At 39.1% G+C, this 15901-nt stretch overlaps 1 protein-coding gene across 5 annotated transcripts in view; it reads left to right on the top strand.

Moving 5' to 3' along the window:
• The window catches only part of PTPN2 (protein tyrosine phosphatase non-receptor type 2), a 116920-nt gene that overhangs the window by 30537 nt on the left and 70482 nt on the right, over positions 1 to 15901 (top strand). The window lies entirely within an intron of this gene.

The raw sequence follows: 15901 nt of genomic DNA, 5'->3' as shown, positions 1-15901 counted from the left end.
GACCACAAGTGATCCACCTGCCTTGGCCTCCCAAAATGCGGGGATTACAGGCATGAGCCACCATATCCGACTGATAATTTTTTTTAAATTGCAATTGAGACACTTTATTTTAAGCAGAAACATTTGTAACTTAAGTTATCCTCAAGTATACACATCAATAAAACTCTTATGATTTGTCACCTAAGCTTTTAGACTTAGGTTGTATACCTGCAGTTGAAGGCTGCAGGGAGACTCTGTTTAAAATGTGCGTATCAGGCCTCTCTCCATCATCATTGGTACCAGGCTCTTCCTGTATGCCTTCTCATTGAAAAGCACTTAGCTGGCCAGGCGTGGTGGCTCACGCCTGTAATCCTAGCTCTTTGGGAGGCCGAGGTGGGCAGATCACGAGTTCAGGAGTTTTTGACCAGCCTGACCAACATGGTGAAACCCTCGTCTCTACTAAAAATACAAAAATGAGCCGGGCGTGTTGGTGGGCACCTGTAATCCCAGCTGCTTGGGAGCCTGAGGCAGGAGAATTGCTTGAACCTGGGAGGTGGAGGTTGCAGTGAGCCGATCGCATCATTGTACTCCAGCCTAGGCAATCAAGACTCCTCTGTCTCAAAAAAAAAAAAAGAAAAAAGAAAAAGAAAAAACAAAAAAGAAAAGCACTTAGCCTTGAAAGAACGGAGCTTCCCTCTTGCTGACCACACAGTGGGTGTCTTCTGTAGCTGTGCTTTGCTGGGAGCAGCCCTAAGTGCATGTTTTCCCTAGTGTTCTTCTTTGCCCCTTCCCTCCCCACACACGCCTCCCTAGTAAGCCATGTTCTCCGGATCTCTCAGATGGAAACTGCTCGTTCTTGTGTCCAGCGTAACCACAGGATTTTCTAGTCTGAGCCAGTGCGCTTCAGCCTGCAAATGGAAATGATCTCTTCCAAGGCTTGTGCAGGCCCACGTGTGTTTTCAGCCTCTTTCTGTCTCATAACTTCTTCCCTTTTGTATAAATGTTCAGTCTCTTTTGTCTCAACCCTTATATCTCACCCCAGCCCCCGCTTCCTTTCTTACCTACATGGATAGACATTTCTTACCTACATCTATTCACAGGTACACACAGGCTTAAAAGAATGCACTGCGTCATTTGTCTCTCCACCCTTCCCACTATGCATGCTTCAGTCCATGCTTCTTTCCCAGCCTCCCCACTGAAACTTTTATTCTAAAGCACTGTAGCTTCTAGTTGTCAAATGAAATAAGAGACTTTCCACTGGTTTCCTTTCTCTTACCCCTCTGTGACTTTTGACATTATTCTCCTGCCTCAGCCTCCCAAGTGTCTGGGATTATAGGCATGCACCACCATACCCGGCTAATTTTTTTTGTAATTTTAGTAGAGACGGGGTTTCGCCATGTTGGCCAGGCTAGTCTTGAACTCCTGACCTCAAGTGATCCATCCACCTTGGCCTCCCAAAGTTCTAGGATTACAGGCATGAGCCACTGAGCCCAGCTGACCGTGCCTTCTTTCCTAACCCCATAATTTTTCTGATTTTCCTCTTTGGTTCCCCTATTTTCAGGGCATCTCCTCCCTACTTTGCCTTTATTTCTTCAGGAATCTGTTTCTCTCTCCTCTTCACTGTAACACTTGGATGAATGATCTCATTTGCTATGGGCGTAGTTTCCATCTCTTCGCTTGTAACCCTGAATCTCATTGCAGTCTTGGTCTTTTCTATCTAGGCCCATCTGTGCAAGTCATCATCTCTGTCTGGGTGTCCTGTAGCCACCTCAGACTCAGTATGTTTGCACACTGAGTGAGCATTCCTCCCTGACACATTTCACTGGTCTTAGCCCCAAACCTGCCTTTTTTCCTTTATTCCCCATGTTCGTAAGTGGTGCCATTATTCACACATTTTTTGAAGCCAGAAACAGATTCCTCCCTCATTCAGCTCCCACATCACTAAGTAATACTAATTTCCATTTCCATGATGGTTTTTTTGTTTTTTTGAGACAGGGTCTTGCTCTGTCACTCAAGCTAGAATTCAGTGGCACAGTCTCGGCGCACTGCTGCGTCTGCCTCCCAGGCTCAGGTGATCCTCCCATCTCAGCCTCATAAGTAGCTGGGACTACAGGTGCAGGCCACCACGCTGAGCTAATTTTTTAAATTTTTTGTAGAGATGGAGTTTTGTCATGTTGCCCAGGCTGATCTTGAACTCCTGGACTCATGCTGTCCACCTGCCTCGACCTCCGGATGTGTTGGGATTATAGGTGTGAGCCATCGTGCCCAGCCTCCATAATGTATTTCAAATCCATTTTCTTCTCTGTTCACATTGGCTTGGTTCAGGCCCTATTACGCTTTTCCTTGGTCATTATAATAGCCTCTAAACCAGTCTCTTTGTTTCCCTTCTGTTCCCGCTTAGTCCATTTTCATAGTATCCAGAGTAACCTTTGTATGATGCAAATCTGTTTTCCACTCCCCTCTCCAATAGTGCTGTACAATTTTTATTAAAAAGTTAAACTACTTTAGCATTATCCTACTGGACCTTTTGGGGACTGACCCCTTTACACACCTCCCTAAATCTTTTCTAGCCATTTTCCTAGAAATTACTCATTTTAGTAAAACAACCACTTGGAGTTCTTGTAGTGTGACTGGTTTTTAACACCTCAGTGTCTTCAGGTAAGTCATTCTCTTTTTGAAATATTCTTCCCATCCTCTCTTTGACCCATCTCAGTCAAAGTTCTCCTTCTGCAGATACCAGCTCAACAACCTCTTTCCTGTGAGTGGTAATCTCATCCAGTCGAGGTCGTGGTTCTTGTTCACTAAGTCCAGAGCGGCTCAGGAATGAGTATTTTTAAAAAGCTGGGATGATGTACCTTTTCTGACCAATAGTCATTATATCATTAAAAAATGTATTTCTGGCTGGGTGCTGTGGCTCATGCCTGTAATCCCAACACTTTGGAAGACTTAGGCAGGAGGATTGCTTAAGGACAGGAGTGTGAGACCAGCCTGAGCAACATAGTGAGACCCCATCTATGCAAAAATTTTTTAAAATTAGCTGAGCGTGGTGATGCATGCCTGTAGTCCCATCTACTTGGGAGGCTGAGGCAGGAGGATCACTTGAGCGCATTAGTTTGAAGCTGCAGTGAGTCACGGTGGCACCACTATACTCCGGCTTTGGCAACAGAGCAAGACTCTGTCTCAAAAATTTTTTGAAATGCGTTTCTATACATAGTACTTGACAGTTGATTTGGTTCAGAAAACATTTGTTGAAAACCAGCTATATATCTGATACTGTGCTTTGTATTGAGGATGCAATGTTGAATATATGCAATCTCCCTTTGAATAATTTATGGTATACTTGGGGAGATTCACACATAAACATGTTACAGATATCGTAAGATACAGCAGTGCATCCGTGGAGCTGAGAAGAGGCTCTGCCTAAGGAGGCACGGATGACTTTTAAGAAAAAGAATGGTGGCCCAAGCTAGGTAAATAAAGGGAATGGAAAAAGAATTTTTTAAAAATTAGAGTCCCAGATCTTTCATTTCTAGATTTGGATTCAGCCAGTCTGGAAATCTTTATTTTTAAACAATCTTCTAACATGTTTCTTTTACACTCACCTTGGCACCACTCCTCAAACTAACATATGGAAACTACGCTTGGAGTTCTGAATATGAGAAACATAAAGGAAAAAGGATATTTTGAAATAGAATTTGGGCTGGGTACAGTGGCTTATGCCTTTAGTCCCAACACTTTGGGAGGCTGAGGAGGAAGCATCACTTGAGCCCAGGAGTTCGAGGCTATAGTGAGTTGTGATTGTGCCACTGTACTCCAGCCTGAGCAATGTGTGACCCTGTCTCAAAAAAAAAAAAAAAAAGGAAGGAAATTGAAAGGATTTGAGGACATTCACAATCTTTATCTACTTGCTACGACCCAGAGATGCCTCAGTTGTCTCAGTTAACTCTGAGACAGTGTATAACAGATGGACAAGAACTTGGTTGTTAGAAAAGAGAGGAGCTTGTAATGGTTACTTTGGGAAATGTCTTTATACTGTTAGAGACTACCGCCAAATTTTGAAATCTTCATATTTGCAGTACAGGTAGAAATCCCAGTTTACTATTTGGTCTAAAAGGGAGTGCCAGCAATTGAGTTAACTGTCATGTCTTTTCACTGGCCATGAAACAATCTCTCTCTCTCTCTTTCTCTCTCTTTCTCTCCCTCTGTCTCTGTGTGTGTGTGTGTGTGTGTGTGTGTAAAACATATGGCATAAATTTCTTTTAGGTGTGTATTAACAGTATTGTTAACTATGTGCACATTGTTGTAAATAGATTTCTGGAACTTTTCCATCTTGCATGACTGAAACTCTAAATCCATTGAACAGCTCCCTATTTTCCTCTTCCCCCAGCCCCTGGCAACCAACATTCTGCTTTCTGTTTCTATGAGTCTGATTACTGTAGACACTGAATATGTATGTAATCATGCAGTATTTGTCTTTCTGTGACTGTTTATTTCATTTGACATACTGTCCTCAAGGTTCATCCATGTGAAACAGTCAGATTTTAAAGGAAATTAACAGACTCATGATTCTGTAGTGTGTCAGGTTACATAGTCCATGGTTTGTTGCTGCTATGAAACAAAAAGATTCTCAAATAAACATACTGTTTAAATGAGTTACTAGAGGGGCAAGAAGCCAGGGAAAACTTGTATGCTTCCTGCACGCTCCCCCCATGATCTCAGCAAGTGGCATAGCTACTTTGAATGCAAATGTCATTATCAGCTCTGAGATTTGTACGCAGCTAATAAAGTAGCCCCAAGATGTATTAAGCAAAAATGAATAGAACTGTGGGGAGAAATTGACAAATCCATGTTCATGGTCTTAATAACATAAGATATTTGTAAATAAATAGAATTGTATAATACTATTAACCTTAATATAAGAAGAAAAATATATAGAATCCTATATCCAGCAATTAGAAATGCACATTTTTCTAGGACTTACATGGACTATTTGTAAAAAGACCACTGACTAGGCTGTCAAGTAAATCTTAAAATTTAAGAATTCCTATCTTATAGCCCATAATTTTTTTATCTTAATGCAATTGACGTATAGGTTATTAATAAAAAGATAAACATTTCCATACATTTGAAAATTTTAGCATTTCTAAATCATGGGTCAAGACAAAATTATAATGAAAACTTAAAAATACTTAATAAACAAGGTATAAAATACTGCTTATCAAAACTTGTGTAAAGCAGCCAAAACAGTACTGCAAAGAAAATACATTGTCTTAAATACTTACATTTTATTTTATTTATTATTATTATTTTTAGATAGAGTCTTGTTCTGTTGCCCAAGTTGGAGTGCAGTGGTGTGATCTCAGCTCACTGCAGCCTCTGCCTCTCGAGTTCATGCAATTCTCCTGCCTCACCTCTCCCGAGTAGCTGGGACTACAGGAGTGTGCCACCAGGCCTGGCTAATTTTTGTATTTTTTAGTAGAGACAGTGTTTCTCCATGTTGGCCAGGCTGGTCTTGAACTCCTGACCTCGAGTGATCCCCCTGCCTTGCAGCTTCCCAAAGTGCTAGGTACAGGCATGAGCCATCTTCCCCCTCCCAGTATTTTAAAATGAAAGTTAAAATTAATGTGCTGTCTAACCTAATTTACAGTAAAAAGGAGAATAAACACAAAAAAGCAGAAAGGAAGTAACAACAACAAAACAGCAGAAATAGAAATCACAGTTACAGCACAAGAGACCAACCAAACTAAATGTTTGTTCCTTGGCAAGACTGATTAACTCTGTCAAGATTGAGCATGAACAATCAAACAAGAAAGAGGGAAGGCGCATATAAACAATATCAGGAGAAAGAGTGGGCACATAAATGCTGGTGTAGAAAGAATTAGGGTTGGGCACGGTGGCTCATGCCTGTAATCCCAGCACTTTGGGAAGCTGAGGTGGGAGTTCGTGACCAGCCTGACCAACATGGTGAAACCCCGTCTCTACAAGAAGTACAAAAATTAGCCAGGTGTGGTGACTTGTGCCTGTAATTGCAGCTACTCAGGAGGCTGAGGAAGGAGAATCAGTTGAACCTGGGAGGCGGAGGTTGCAGTGAGCCAAGATGGCACCACTGCACTCCAGCCTAAGCAACAGAGTGAGATTCCGTCTCCAAAAATAATAATTATTATTGTTAAAACGTGAATACTGCCAACAATTTCATGGCAATAAATATGATCATTTAGAAGAAATGGAACAGATTCCTAGAGAAACATAACTTACCAAAACTGATTCAAGCAGAAGAAGAGTCTGAAGAGTTCTCTTAACAATTAAAGACATAGATCCAAGATGGCTGATGATTAGCAGCTCGGGCACGTACCTCCCAGTGAAAGCGTAAAGAATGAGAGGACGCCACACTTTCAGACGAATATTAGTTGCTCACGGACCAGGAGATTCCCAGCAGAGGAGCCCCACGGGTCGCCAGGGCGACTCTTGTGGCCGGCGTGGCGGTTTTGCTGGTGCCTTAGCACGCCAGTTCTTGGTGCAGAGTCCGGAGATTCCCGGGCAGAAAAGCACCATCAATCTTAACACCGCTGTTTTGGCTGGCTCAGTGGATTGCTCAGATTTTGGCGCAGGGAATCAACAAGTTGGACGTCAGAGACCCAGTTAGAAAGTCGGTAATTATAAAGACGACAGACAGACAAATATATAATGAAGGGAAGAAACCAGCGTAAAAAGGTAGAGAATACTCAAAATCAGAATGCCTCTCCCTCTACAGGGGATTGCAATTCCTCATCAGTAACGGAACAAGGCTTAATAGATTACACGTGTGTTCCAATAACAGAAGCAGGTTTCAAAACGTGGGTGATAAGAAACTTCTGTGAATTAAAAGAACTTGTTCTAACCCAATGCAAAGAAACTAAGAACCTTGAAAAAAGGTTTGACGAAATGTTAAAGAGAATGGACAATTTAGAGAAGAATATAAGTGAATTGATGGAGCTGAAAAACACAACACGAGAACTTCGCGAAGCATGCACAAGTTTAAACAGTCGAATTGATCAAGCAGAAGGAAGGATATCAGAAGTCGAGGACCAGCTCAGTGAAATGAAACGAGAAGACAAGAATGCAGAAAAAAGGATGAAAAGGAATGAGCAAAGTCTCCAGGAAATATGGGACTATGTGAAAAGACCTAATTTACGTTTGATAGGTGTACCTGAATGTGATGAAGAGAATGAATCTAAGTTGGAAAATACTCTTCAGGATATCATTCAGGAAAATTTTCCCAACCTGGCAAGGCAGGGTAATATTCAACTCCAGGTAATACAGAGAACACCACAAAGATATTCTTCAAGAAGACCAACCCCAAGGCACATAATCGCCAGATTTATTAGGGTTGAAATGAAGGAGAAAATACTAAGGGCAGCCAGAGAGAAAGGTCAGGTTACCCATAAAGGGAAACCTATCAGACTTACAGCAGATCTCTCAGCAGAAACCCTACAAGCCAGAAAAGAGTGGGGACCAATATTTAACATCCTTAAAGAAAAGAACTTTCAACCCAGAATTTCCTATCCAGCCAAACTAAGCTTTATGAGCGAAGGAAAAATTAAATCTTTTGCGAACAAACAAGTACTTAGAGAGTTCACCACCACCAGGCCTGCTTTACAAGAGCTTCTGAAAGAAGCACTATACATATAAAGGAACGACCAATATCAGCCTTTCCAAAAATATATCAAAAAGCAAAGAACTTTAACACAATAAAAAATTTACATCAACTAATGGGCAAAACAGCCAGCTAGCATCAAACGCCGGTATTAAACTTATATATATTTTAATTGGATAAAAAGCCAAAACCCATCGGTATGCTGCATCCGGGCCCATCTTACATGCAACAATACACAAAGACTCAGAGAGAAGGAGGAAGATTTACCAATCAAACAGAGAGTAAAAATAAACTAATAAACAAAAAGCAGGAGATGCAATTCTCGCCTCTAATAAAGTAGACTTTAAAGCAACAAAGATCAAAAGAGGCGAGGAATGACATTACATAATGGCAAAAGGACCAATGCAACAAGAAGAGCTAACGATTCTATAGATCAACGAGATAGAAAATTAACAAGGATATTCAGAACTTGAACTCAGACCCGGAACAAGTAAACTTAATAAACATTTATAGAACTCTCCACTTCAAATACACAAAACATACGTTACCACCTCACACCTATTCCAAAGGTGACTATATAATTGGAAGTAAATCACTCCTCAGTAATCGCATAGCATTTCATAGGTTTAAATTAAATATTGGTTGGCTGTTTGTTTGTTATCTTCTTCCCTTATTCCTTCCTGACTACATCATTAAGTATAATTATCAGTATAAAAGAGGTTTTCAATACCCATTACTAAATTGCATTCTAGCCTGGGCAAGAAAGCAATACTCCCATTCTCTCTCCCTCTTTCTTTTTCTTCTCCCTCCTCCCCATTCTCTCTCTCTTTCTCTTCCTTTTTCCTCCTTCCTATTCTCTCTTTCTCTTTAAAAAAAAAAAAAAAACAACAATTAAAGACATTAATAAACAAAAATCCATAAAGAAAACACTGGGCCAATTGGTTTTACAGATATGTTTTATAATAATGCAAATGAATGCAAGTGAATATAGATGTAAAAATCCTAACAAAAGATTAGCAAACTGAATACAGCAGTGTATTAACAAGATAATATATCACTTTCACAGTAAGTTTATTTCAGGAATATAAGGGTAGCTAACATTAGAATATCATATAATTCACCACAGTAACAAAGTAAAGGAAAAAGATCCATATGCTTATCTCAATAAGTGTAGAAAGATTATTTAAAGTCAGTTCTTGTTCATGATTAAAAATGACACATAACAAGCTAGAAACAGAAGGGAATTTCTAAGATTTCTAAGAGATAACTGCAACAACATCACTCATAATGATGACATGATAAAAGCATTGTTTTTAAAAAATGAGGAATAAGATAAGGATGTTCACTCTTACCACTTCTACTTAACATTATACTCTAGGTCCTAGTTGGTACAGTAAGCAAGATAAGAAATAAAAGGCATAAGGGTTAGAAAGAAAGAAATTAAACTGTCTTCTAATCTGTTTATGAAGCCAGTATAGAACTTTCATAGCCAAACCAGGAAGGTTCAGTAAAAGGAATAAAAGTTTTACCTGTTGCTGTATAACAAACCACCCCAAAACAGTAACTTAAAACAATAGGAAGCATTTATTTTGTTCACAAATCTAAGGGTTGACTGACCCTAGATAGGTGATTCTTACTCAAGGTCTTTTGCGTAGTTGCAGTTCAAATGGTGGCTGGGGCTGGAGTCACCTTGAAGAAGCAACTTCTTTACTCTTGTTGACTGTGACCTCAACTGGACTGTCATCAGGAACACCTACACAAGGCATCTCTATGAGACCTGGACTTAATCACAAGGCAGCTGGGTTTCAAGAGTGAGCATTCTTAGAGAGCAAGGCACAAACTTTATTGCCTTTTGTGACTTAGCCTTAGAAGTCACAAATAACTTCCACAATATTCTGTTTGTAAGAAGTGACTCACTAAGGCTATTCAAGGATACTCTTATTAGTTTGATGGAAGAAATTGTCAATGAGTTGTGGATGTATTTTAAAGCCATCACAATTATGGATGATATGAGTTTCTTCATAGATAACCCCCCAGAAATGTGGAGACAAGTCAAAGAATTATTAAGAAACATTTTGATAGTCTCAGAATTATAAGACGATAGACCTTTATATTATTAAAAGAAACTTCTATATTTACAAAAAAGTGCTTGTCATCCTTCTAATAGCAGATTTAGATAAAAACTTAGTAGTTCTATAATAATAATACTAATAAGTATAGATTTAACTTAAATTTTATGGTAACTATCACATAAATATTTGCTAACATTTTTTCTTATCCCGTTGAAGTTTGAAAATAAAGACTAGATGTCAGTATAGTGCTTTACCTTCTCAAAATCCATTGTTGACAGCTTTTATTACTTAAAGATTTTCTCTCTCAGTGTTAGAGTCTTTAACTCTATTTTCAATTTAAAAAAAAAATCAATTTTGACTGGGTGACATGGCTCACACCTGTAATCCCAGCAATTTGGGAGACCAAGAGGGGTGGGTTACCTGAGGTCAGGAGTTCAAGGCCAGCCTGGCCAGCATGGTAAAACCCTGTCTTTACTAAAAATACAAAATTAGCTAGGCATGGTAGCTGGCACCTGCAGTCCCATCTACTTGGGAGGCTGAGGCAGGAGAATTGCTTGAACCTGGGAGGCGGAAGTGGCAATCAGCTGAGATTTCACCGTTGCACTCCAGCCTGGGCAACAAGAGCAAAAAAACCCCTCCATCTTGGGGGAAAAAAAATCTTCAATTTTAATCAAAGCTATTTATGTTAATTTATTTCTACAGGCCATTGATGCACTGGATTGGTTCCAAGGAAGAAGAACTAGAACTCTTAGTGAAAAAGCTAGCATTGATTAGACAGGGAAAGAGAAAACCTAAAGCGGGCAGCATGATAGCGGACTTCAGATACCTGAACTTTTACCTGGAAAAAGAAGTTCTTTATTCTGTGTTAAGGCCAAAATATAGAACTAGGGTTCATGAGCAAATAATAGCATTGGCAAATTTCAGGTTAACATTAACTCTTTTTTTTTTTTTTAATTGCATTTTAGGTTTTGGGGTACATGTGAAGAACATCCAAGATTGTTGCATAGGTGCATACATGGCAAACATTAACTCTTAAGAGCTGTTTTAAAACCTACAAATGAACCCTCTGAACTAGTACACTTTTTACTGGAGGTATTCATGCAGAGGGTGAATTTCTCACTGTCAGATCTTCTAGAGAATATTTGTGAATGAATTATAGAGGGTTGCATTAGATCACTTTGATCTATTTCTTGTATGCTTCATTTCTTGCCCCTGTTCATCTCTTTCTCACCTTCCTTCATTCACCTTTCTGTCCTATTACATTGTTAATTCCTTAACCGGTGCGGCTTTCTTTTTTGACTGATAACAAAAATTTTGTACATGGCTTTGTTATATCTCTGAATAGTAGGTTAGTAAAGGGGGTATTAAAGATATCATTAAGCTGCTTCTTCTCTCTCCCTGAGTAATTAAATCTAAAAGCACATGAGGTTGGGCCCACATGTGGAAGCCATGTAAGTAAAGGTGGTAATGTCCTTGAAGAAGCTGGTGATATTGGGTTAACATTGGTGTATCCAGGTATGAATGCAGGTTTTCAATGAATATAGATACACAGATAGATAGGAACATAGGTGTGTCTATATATACATATTTCTTAGCCCTGTCCACTGAGAAGTTTTGAGAGCCGTGATACCTAATTAACATTGGGCATGCTTAGCTTTTTATATTTAAATTTTTCATTCTCCACTAGGAGGAAAATAGAGCTTTGGTGAAATTGCTGGTTCCAAGTCTGGGACAGGGAAAGTGTAAGAATAGCCTGGAATGTCTTGTAGTGACGGAACATAAAGACATGCTCAAAAAATGATAAAGGCATATCAAGGATGTAGAAGCCAACTGGAGTCCACTGGCCAAATCTGGGATAATCTGAACATGAAAATAAATAATGATTACAACCTATTGAATAAAATAGGAATTAATATGCTTGTTTTAATGTAAAGAAACAAATGAATACATAAATGAGGGACAGGGAAAGTTCTAACTTTGTATAGATTGCCAACTAAAATGAAATGGATGCTAAACTTGGCAGATGAAAATTTGGTGAAGAACAAGTTATTTACATAATCTTGAAGTATCTCTTTATAAAATACTTATTAAATATAAGGGGAATAGTAACTCTATACTGGAGGAGTCTGGTCAATACCAGCCTTACATATGTGATCATGACCAGTAATAAGACATATCACATTAGAATCCTGAACTACCCGATAAAATGCAGTGAGCACATAGAATTGCTCTGAGGTGAAGATGCCAAAAATACACAAACTGAACCCACCCATGGGAAGATAGATATCTGATAACTCAAATGGAGGAACACTATAAAACAACTGACTTACAGTTTTCAAAAGGTTAAAAAAGACCAGGAAAGAACTATGTCCTTTTGTTTAAAGAACATTATTGGGACAGTTGGTGGAACTTGAATGGGGTCTGGGTTAGTAAAGTATCACTATTAATTTTATAATTTTGATGGTTATACTGTGGGTAAGTAGGATTATGTCATTGTGGAAGATTTAAAAAATAGGAATAATCAGGTATGTTTGCAACTTGCTGTCATGACTTAGGAAGAAAATTCTTTGTACTTGGAATTTTTCTGTAAGTTTTAAAATTATTTCAAAATACAAATTAAAAATATATATAAACTTGGGGTACTGAATCCTAACCAGTACATGAAGTCAAAGAAATAAAAGGCGTAGGGGTTGGAAGGGAAGAAATAAAAATGTCCTTATTGCAGATGACATGTAAAGATCCCAAAGAATCTACCCAACAATGTCCTAGAACTAGTAAGTGAGTTAAACCAGGTTGTGGGATACAGGGTTAGCATACAGAAGCCAATTGTATGCCTGTATATTAGCAATGAACACGTGGAAACCAAGATTAAAAAGACATTGTTGTTTACAGTTGCTCTAAGAAAATGGAATATATTGGAATAAATCTTAACAAAACATGTATAGGACCTATATGTTGAAAACACCAAACACTGATAAAAGAAAACAGAAGGTAAACTAAATAAATGAAAAAGGCCTACCATGTTCATAGATTGGAAGACTCAGCATAGTGAGTCAGTCCTCTCCAAATTGTCCTATAGATCTATAGTGACTCACAGTGTCACTTCTCTCCAAATTGTTCTAAAGATCTAACACAATTTCTATCAGAATTTCAGGAAGGTTTTTTTGTAGATATAAATAAGGTTATTCTAAAACTTATGTGGAAAGGCAAAGGAATTAAAATAAAATGGCTAAAACTGTCTTGAAAAAGAAAAAGTAGAAGAATCACTCTACCTAATTTTTATTTTGTTTTATTTTTTTTAATGTGGAGTCCTGCTCTTGTCGCCCAGGCTGGAGTGCAATGGCACAATTTTGTCTCACTGCAACCTCCGTCTCCTGGGTTCAAGTGATTCTCCTGCCTCAGCCTCCTGAGTAGCTGGGATTACAAGCACCCACCACCATGCCCAGCTAACTTTTATATTTTTAGTAGAAACGGTGTTTCATAATGTTGGCGAGGCTTGTCTGGAACTCCTGACCTCAGAGAATCCACCCACCTCGGCCTCCCAAAGTGCTGAAATTACAAGTGTGAGCCACTGCGCCTAGCCTATTTTACCTAATTTTAAAACTTAATGCATAACTGCAGTAATCAAGACAGTGTGATAGTGGCAGAGGGATAGATACATAAGTCAGTAGAACAAAATCCAGAAATAGACTTGTAAAAGTATGGTGAACTGATTTTTGACAAAGATGTAAAGCAATTTAAAAAGAAATCTCACACCTTACACAAAAGTTAACTGAAGATAGATCATAGATGGATCATAAATGTAAAAGCTTTTAGAAAAAAATGGGAAAAAATTCAGAATGTAAGGCTACATGAAAAGTTCTTTTTTATTTTTATTTTTATTATATATATATTTTTGTTATAGTTTAGATTCTGGGGTACATGTGAAGATTATGCAGGATTGTTGCATAGGTACATACATGGCAATGTGGTTCGCTGCCTCTGTCCCCCTGTCACCTATATCTGGCATTTCTCCCCCGTTATTCCTCCCCAACCTCCCTATCCCCCGCTGCCCCTCCCCTAGTCCCCCCTAACAGACCCCAGTGTGTGATGTTCCCCTCCCTGTGTCCATGTGTTCTCATTGTTCAACACCCGCCTATGAGTGAGAACATGGGGTGTTTGATTTTCTGTTCTTGTGTCAGTTTGCTGAGAATGATGCTTTCCAGATTCATCCATGGCCCTACAAAGGACACGAACTCATCGTTTTTTATGGCTGCATGGTATTCCATGGTGTATATGTGCTACATTTTCCCTGTCCAGTCTATCATCGATGGGCATTTGGGTTGGTTCCAGGTCTTTGCTGTTGTAAACAGTGCCACAGTGAACATACCTGTGCATGTGTCTTTATAATAAAACCATTTATAATCTTTTGGATATATACCCAGTAATGGGATTGCTAGGACAAATGGAATTTCTATTTCTGGGTCCTTGGGGAATCGCCACATTGTCTTCCACAATGGTTGAACTAATTTATACTCCCACCAACAGTGTAAAAGTGTTCCTATTTCTCCACATCCTTTCCAGCATCTGTTGTCTCCACATTTTTTTTCTTTTCTTTTATATATATATGTGTATATTTTATTGCATTTTAGGTTTTGGGGTACATGTGAAGAACATGTAAGATTGTTGCATAGGTGCACACATGGCAGTGTGGTTTGCTGCCTTCTTCCCCATCACCTATATCTGGCATTTCTCCCCATGTTATCCTCCCCAACTCCCCACTCCCCGCTGTCCCTCCCCTAGTTCCCCCCAACAGACCCCAGTGTGTGATACTCCCCTCCCTGTGTCCACGTGTTCTCATTGTTCAACACTCGCCTATGAGTGAGAACATGCGATGTTTGATTTTCTGTTCTTGTGTCAGTTTGCTGAGAATGATGGTTTCTAGGTTCATCCATGTCCCTACAAAGGACCTGAACTCATTGTTTTTTAGTGGCTTCATATTATTCCATGGTGTATATGTGCCACATTTTCCCTGTCCAGTCTATCATCGATGGGCATTTGGGTTGGTTCCAAGTCTTTGCCATTGTAAACTGTGCTGCAGTGAACATATGTGTGCATGTGTCCTTATAATAGAACGATTTATAATCCTTTGGATGTATACCCAGTAATGGGATTGCTGGGTCAAATGGAATTTCTATTTCTAGGTCCTTGAGGAATCGCCACGCTGTCTTTCACAATGGTTGAACTAGTTTACACTCCCACCAACAGTGTAAAAATGTTCCTATTTCTCCACATCCTCTCCAGCATCTGTTGTCTCCAGATTTTTTAATGATTGCCATTCTAACTGGCATGAAATGGTATCTCAGTGTAGTTTTGATTTCCATTTCTCTAATGACCAGTGATGATGAGCATTTTTTCATGTTTGTTGGCCTCACCTATGTCTTCTTTTGTAAAGTGTCTGTTCATATCCTTCGCCCACTTTTGAATGGGCTTGTTTGTTTTTTTTCTTGTAAATCTGTTTTAGTTCTTTGTAGATTCTGGATATTAGCCCTTTGTCAGATAGGGAGATTGCAAAAATTTTTTCCCATTCTGTTGGTTGCCGATTCACTCTAATGACTGTTTCTTTTGCTGTGCAGAAGCTGTGGAGTTTGATTAGGTCCCATTTGTCTATTTTGGCTTTTGTTGCCAATGCTTTTGGTATTTTAGTCATGAAGTTGTTGCCTATGCCTTTGTCCTGAATGGTTTTGCCTAGATTTTCTTCTAGGGTTTTTATGGTGTTAGGTCTTATGTTTAAGTCCAATCCATCTGGAGTTAATTTTTAGTGTAAGGTGTTAGGAAGGGGTCCAGTTTCTGCTTTCTGCACATGGCTAGCCAGTTTTCCCAACACCATTTATTAAAGAGGGAATCCTTTCCCCATTGCTTGTTAAGGATTGCCATTCTAACTGGTGTGAGATGGTATCTCAATATGGTTTTGATTTTCATTTCTCTAATGACCAGTGATGATGAGCATTTTTTCATGTTTTTTGGGCCTCATATATGTCTTCTTTTGAAAAGTGTCTGTTCAGTTCCTTTGCCCACTTTTGAATGGGCTTGTTTTGTTGTACATCTGTTTTAGTTCTTTGTAGATTCTGGTTATTAGCCCTTTGTCAGATGGGTAGATTGCAAAAATTTTTTCCCATTCTTATGGTTGCCGGTTCACTCTAATGATTGTTTCTTTTGCTGTACAGAAGCTCTGGAG

This window comes from Aotus nancymaae, unplaced genomic scaffold (assembly GCF_030222135.1).
Source record: "Aotus nancymaae isolate 86718 unplaced genomic scaffold, 86718_ANA_hifiasm-v0.15.2.pri h1tg000020l, whole genome shotgun sequence".
NCBI classification, from domain to species: domain Eukaryota; kingdom Metazoa; phylum Chordata; class Mammalia; order Primates; family Aotidae; genus Aotus; species Aotus nancymaae.
Note: the sequence above shows the minus strand (reverse complement) of the source record. Positions and strands in the feature narration are given on the sequence as shown.